This window comes from Rhagoletis zephyria, unplaced genomic scaffold (assembly GCF_001687245.7).
Source record: "Rhagoletis zephyria isolate East Lansing unplaced genomic scaffold, Rhagoletis_zephyria_1.1 Rzeph_scaffold_00647, whole genome shotgun sequence".
Classification (NCBI taxonomy): domain Eukaryota; kingdom Metazoa; phylum Arthropoda; class Insecta; order Diptera; family Tephritidae; genus Rhagoletis; species Rhagoletis zephyria.
The window spans coordinates 175,584-182,559 of NW_016157731.1; positions in this window are offsets into that span (position 1 = coordinate 175,584).

Here is a 6,976-nt window from a genome sequence, read left to right on the forward strand (position 1 = left end):
ACTGGTCAAGTGTGATATGATATCCCAAGCTGATATCTATATCTTCAATGACAGCCAAGTGGCAATCAAATCCCTTACGAAGCAGTCGACAACCTCCATGGTAGCCGTTAAATGCCACACATCTCTTAACGAGATGGCTGAGTCATTTCGCCCAAAGGTGATATGGGTTCCGGGACACTGCGACATTGAAGGGAACTGCAAGGCCGATGAACTGGCGCGACTTGGCATCAAACTCCCTATGAGTATATAAACGATGATATAGAAATATCCTTACAAACTTGCAAGCTACTTATCTTCGAGAGGCTCACTAAAGTATAGAACAACAGATGGCATGACCAAATCACCTGTAAAACTTTCAGGAAACTATGGCCTACTACCGAGCTTAAATACGCAAATATCATTTTTTTAGTATCTGTTATAACAGGGCACTGCCTAATTGGCAGGCATGCCTATCCACTAGGCGTGCGGCTACATGACTTCTGTAAAAGTTGTCAAGATGAAGAAGAGGAGGAATCGATTTTGCACCTGTTATGCCAGTGCCCTGCTCTATTCAGACGAAAACTCTCCACACTGGGCAGACAATTCTTCGATCACCTGGAGGACCTTAGATGCGTTGAAACCAAGGGTCTTCTAAAATTCCTACGAAGCTCAAAATGGTTTTAGGAGGGATTTAGAGCTACTGACTCCACATGCGGTATCACAATGGGCCCGGAGCTTAAGTGTGTCTTACAGGCAACTGCGACAATCTACCTACCCTAGCCCCTCCACATTCATATAATAATTCACTAGTGCCCACTTCTAACCACAGCTTCCCGTCCAATCCTCCCTAAATGAAATGTGCGTAAAGAAAGAGTTGATGGGTGATTAGCCCCACAGTGAGACGTATTTTCAGGGATGAAATTGAAGCCTCAAGTATGCTTATGTACTTGGAGTCACTTAGGTAACTGGTGTAGCTAAGGCTGCGAAGAACTTGGAAAATGCATTTAAAGCAAGTATTTCTCACTAATGTTTCTAGAAAAGGTGCCAACTTACCTCCTCAGGAGTCCTACAGAATGCAGACGGGAAGCCTTGGGCTGAGTTTCTATTGACACACTTTATGGTTTTTACGATTTTAAGTTAGAATTTTTTTTGGAGTGCTCTAGAGTGTTAGATCGGAGACTCAAACTGTTTTGGGTTCTCAAAGCTCAGCAGAGATATTGAAAGCGGAACTATCTGAGCCTCTCATTTTCATTTGTCATGAAAAGTAGTTTAACAGCACCGCAACCAGTTTTGTAAATAAATCCATTAATCGGATTGTTCTTCATACGAAAAAAATTTTCATTATTGTAGATATTAATGTACTCGTACTTTACGAAAAATGACTCTGAAGATGGCGCAACGCCGAGTTTGTTTTATTCACCTAACCATATTAGACAGGGGATGGCGAAAATGAGTTCCAAAAAAATCATACTCCCATCCCGTCCGAAGAGACAACCAACACCAATGCACTTCTGTCATTAACAGGATCTCTGCAGGCCATTTTTGCAAAAAAAAAAACTGTTTGAAACTTATTTTGATTCTGAAAACAACACAAGAAAATTTTTACAGTACAAAAAATCGAGTCCACAACAACAAATTTATAGGTATTTATTTGTATTCCATTATTTTTAGCATACACTCGCTAACATAGAAACCATGAGAGTATTCTTAAAGACTTCTAATCAATGTGTAATCAAATACATATTTGTGGTATTCACAACGGTGTTGTATGTCGTAAACTTTAAACGCCTAAAAAATATATTAAGAGAGTTCGCAAAGTAATATCAAAGTTATATTTTGAATTTTTGCAGTGTTGAAAAATAGTTGGATGTCGTTTCAAATTCTCTAAACATTTATTTAAGCTTTTAAATTTATGACATACAACAATACGACACTTACGACAGCGTTGTGAATCCCTCAAATATAAACAGGTCTTCGGCTAACTAAATACTATGAAAGAAAATATTAAAAAGAACAACGAAAAGCAGAAACAAAAGGCAATTATGATTTGAGGTCCTGCAACGCTAACCACGAAAACCGCTTTCTCAACGCAGCAGTGGGTCCTGTCGCCGACAAATGTTAGTGACTATGAATGTAGTATGTGTGTATACAAACAAGTTCACATATTGCAATGCCAACAATCAACAGCCAACACTTCCATAACAGTTAGAATTTTGTATTGCGCCTTGGTTTGCTAGCTCAGGGACAATTAAAAGTTAAGCCGTCCACTTTAACGGTCAATTGTGCATCGAACGTGGCCCGGAGCAGTTTATCGCAAGAAAGCTTTCAAGATTCACGAATTTCAAGACAAAGTACCATAGGCAGGAATTTTCAAAAAATTGTGAAAAGTGAAAATTTAACTTAAGTTTGTCTCAATTATTTTCTGAAATTGAAAATAAATTACTAAAAGTGTTTGAGAATTTGTTTACAAGTTAAAAAATAAATTAATTTTTAATTAAAATGTTGCTCTGGAAAGTATGCTCATTGATTTGCTTGCTGTGTATACATTCTACATTTCAAATTGAGCTGGATAATAACTATTTAAATGTGAGAATAATGAGTGCTACTTAAAATTTTTAGATATAGAAATGTGGGAACAATGAAACGACTTTTTTAACCGACTTCACAAAAATGAGAAAGGTTATCCATTCCTCGGAATATTTTTTTTATGTATGTTACCGCATTACTTTGGACCACGTTTACTGATTTCTATAATTTTTTTTAAAGGAAAGGTGCTATAATCTTAAATTTTTATATGAGAATTGAGGTCGGATTTGTTTTTTGCTTAAAAATTAATTGTTGGTATAAAAGTTTATGGAAAAAATTAATTTTGCATTCAGTTAATACAGGTACTCAAAAATATTCAGAACAGCCGAGAACACCAAATGGATTTTATGAGGAGCAGTGGTCGAAACTACATAGGTCCTATGGAGTGGTAGTTGCTATGCACCCGTTACAACTAATCCACAGCGGCCGGTATTGAGGAGTTGCTAAATAGTAATAATATTTTAGCGCTTATCATTTCACTTAGTGTTTGGCCGAGCTTCTCCTTTAATTTGTGGTGTGCGTCCTAATCTTAGAGCCAAATGGACTGAGTGAGAAGCTTTTTCAAGACAGAATTACACTCGGATGTTTGACGTTTTTTTTTTATTTGAATACTGCTCGGACCATGGATCGACCTCGGTCCTACGGAGTGGTAGTATGCACCTCTATCGATTTGGCCACAGCGGCTAGATTTCTAGGAAACAAAATTTGGAGATTTGTGATCTCGAAAACGGGACCTACCTCAGCTTATAGAATTTTTGGTGCTCATTGCAAACCCGTTTTCTAGATTTTTTAGCAAGTCTAGTTTTAGAGAAAAAATTGTTGTAGTGTCAAAAATAACAAATTTCAAAATTTAAAAAGAAATTGAATTTGGACATAATGTTTCCTAAGAAAAAAAAAAATAACGTTTTAAAAACAAAAGCAATTCTTTTTATGGATTCTACCTCATTTCGATGAGTTGAGTAGAAATGGGTAAAACAAATCTTGTTTTCTAGATTAAACTCGTCTCAATTTGATTGAACTGATTTGTGATTTTCGGAATTTTCGAAACTTTTCAAGAATTTGTTGCGATGTTGGTTGTAAAACACACCAAATTGTTGAAAATTTAAAAACTCGGTTAATAACCACGCCCACATCCCTTGTAACGGTAATTTAGAGAAATACGAAGTCTTCGATAAACCAGTAAATACGGAAGCTAATTTATTCAAAATTGCTGTTTGCAATAATTCATTAGCAAAAAATACGTTTATGATAAAATTTTGGAAAATGGACGTGACACCGCCTACTTATGACCACATATGTGTATCTCGGTAACCGTTTGACCAATTTGTACCAAACTCGGTGTGATTGTTGTGCTGGCCACGTATAAGCAAAACTTTGAATTACCCCACTTTTCACATAACGGTAAATTTCAGAAATGCCAGAAACTTCGAAACTTAAGGACGCTAATTTACTCAAAATTTATACCAACAAAAATCCCTTCAAAAAAGTAGCATTATTATAGAATAATAAGAAGAATATACTCTTTAATTTATTTTTTTAATTAATCAAAACGACGATTTTTCAGAATAAATTTGCTTATACCAATGTGGACATAAATTGCGTTATGACCTCTGAATCTATAGCGGAATAAGTGTAATTTTTTGTTTATAAAGTCAATTTGCAATTATGCAAATATTTGTGAGTGCAATTAGCAATCTTATAAGTTAAATTTCAGCTTTTAAAATAGAGTTCTCAAATAGGCGTCGTTTACTTACCTTTTTTTGTTTGTTTTCATATGTTAATGCTTTAATAAATGCAATTTCTATTTGAATGTATTGTCAGGAATGTATTCCAAGTACCATTAAGTATTTTAAAAACAAAAAAAAATTTGACTTTCGTCCAGTTAGATCTGCTATCCGAACCACTGTGCCATGTAAAGGCAGCATCAAGCTCAAGTCTCGGAGTCCACGCATATAACAAGGTGTCGGTAACGTCGATAACGATGTTTAACCGGAGATTAGTGTCAACTAGACTTTGAGTAAATAAACCTAATACATCCAAACCGAATCGTGAATCAGACGCACCGAGTATGACGCTTATTATATTCTGGTTATTAATAAACTTTTTCGTCTACGTGAAATTTGCTACTTTGGTTCAAATCAGAATTTATGACACCAAAAATCTGGAAATGAGCCAGTTAGGTTGACTGCCCCCAAGATTATATTTATGGCGAAAGAAAGACTCATACATTCTGAGCGCTCATAAAATTGTTTGAAGGGTACTTTTTAATTGTACTTTTTCTTTTACAGCACAAATTAAGTGGCGTCATTCAATGGAAGTATGAGAAGCGGCCGTTTTGTAATGCTTTTACAGGTATGTAGTTGTATATTCTATAACTCTGAAAAGGTATAAAATATTTTTTATGTGAAAATGCTAGGTTCTGTTTTCGCAGTGAAAAATTTACCTATATATATATATATACATATGTATGCACATTAGGGTGGTCCAAAAAAAAAGTAAAGTCGGAATCTTAATGCTCTCACCCCCAAGAATTGTTCTATATCGAAAGCGCTCAAAGTATTCCATGTATTTTATATAGGGGAAAAAACAAATTTTCGTAGAAATTGTATAGAATTCTTGACAATCAATATTGTTCGATCGAAAAACTCTGGTTCTCTTCAGGAGACTTCCAATAACAATATCCAATGGTTTATTTAACCATTTTTTAATACTGAAGAATTTTAATTTATCCTTCCAATGCATTTTCTGCCATTTTCAGGGGGCTTGGCGGACCTAAAAAATAAAAATAAAATAGGGATATATATCGATATAGAACAAATTCCGACTTTACTCAGCAGCCAAACTGTTTAATCGGAATCTTTAGAAAAAATTGTGGTATGCAGTTTTGCAGCCCATTAAATTCTAGTTTAATAAAGTGCAAGTTTCAAGTTGCTGAAAAATCCCGTTGATATTTGAGAATTTTTTTGGTTGAAGGTGTTTCACGTTTTTTTCTGCAATGCGCTGACTGATTAAAATGATGGCTTATGTACAGGGAACGGATTTTATGGAAATTGCCTTTTTTTCTGCTAAAGAGATAGAGTATATTCGATTAAGAATGTCCCCGAGTTAGCTTTCCCTGATTCCATATATACACATTTGAAGTTGCCTTTTTTTTTTTGCCTTTTTTAAGATATTTGCCTTTTGTTTGCCTTTTTTAAGATATTTGCCTTTTTTTCATATATGTAATACTCCTATATTGGCAGTAAGAGCTAGTACCGTCCGAAAACACTACAGTACAGATATATCAATAAACACGTACGAAAGAAAAGGAACACAAACGTTTATAAATAAACATGTACACAACACATAAACAAAAACGGCACTCAAGTACACAATACATTGATAAAAACAGTACTAGACTGTCTCGCTTTGATTTCGGAATACTTACACATTGAGAAGTTAGCTTACTGCCAATATAGAAGTATTACATATATGCTTTTTTTGCCTTTTCTACCTTTAAAAAAGTGATTATAGCATTTACAATTTTTCAATGTTTCTACACAGAGTTGGGCATTATTCGAATAAATTGTTATTTAGATAATCATTCGAATAAAATTTTATCCGTAATATAATTATTCGCAGATAACTTATTCACGAATAAATTATTCGTGAATAAATTGCTTGCGAATAATTTATTCGTTATTTTAAATAATGAATAAAAACTCATTTTTAACACATTGAGCCACCTTTTATTTTATTTTATTTCTATTGTCAAGGATTGTAAGTTAGCTGAATTTTGTTTACTATTTTATCAAGAATACTAGCCCATTCCCTCTGGTTTCGCGGCCCCTGATAAGATTTTTTGCGTTGGCCAATGCAAGAATAGCGTTGAAAACCAAATATGGGTAAAGTAAAAATTCTCACACATATTTCGGCCAAAAAAATAGCGCTCTGATGTTATATGCAAGAAAAAATTCCTTTCAATGTCATGAGCTTTACCAATGGTCTTATTTCCACTTGTGAGATCTTTTCTAAGCGTGCGTAATCTTCTTCTATGATCTTGCAACTACAACATTGGTCTGATGCGTCAACCTCTAGTCTTATGTCATGTAGGCCAACAAAAGTCCTTATAAGGATGCTGAAGAGCACAGATGTGCGTTTTCTATTATAGGAGAGCCAAAAATCCTCGATGTAAAATTTGGCCATTGATATAGGAATTGGAAGGATGTGGTCGAAACTTTCCTTGCTGATTCGCCACTTTTAAAATATCCAAGACTGGTTTCCTTGAGTCTTACTGCTGCCGCAATGGCCGCCCGAGCAATTTCATCAAGCGAAGGTAGATGCAAGGTCGCATTTAGGGTATATGACGACGTGGGACATCGTAAATTCGTATAATATAAACATAAAAAACAAAGGAGTCCAGACATATGGG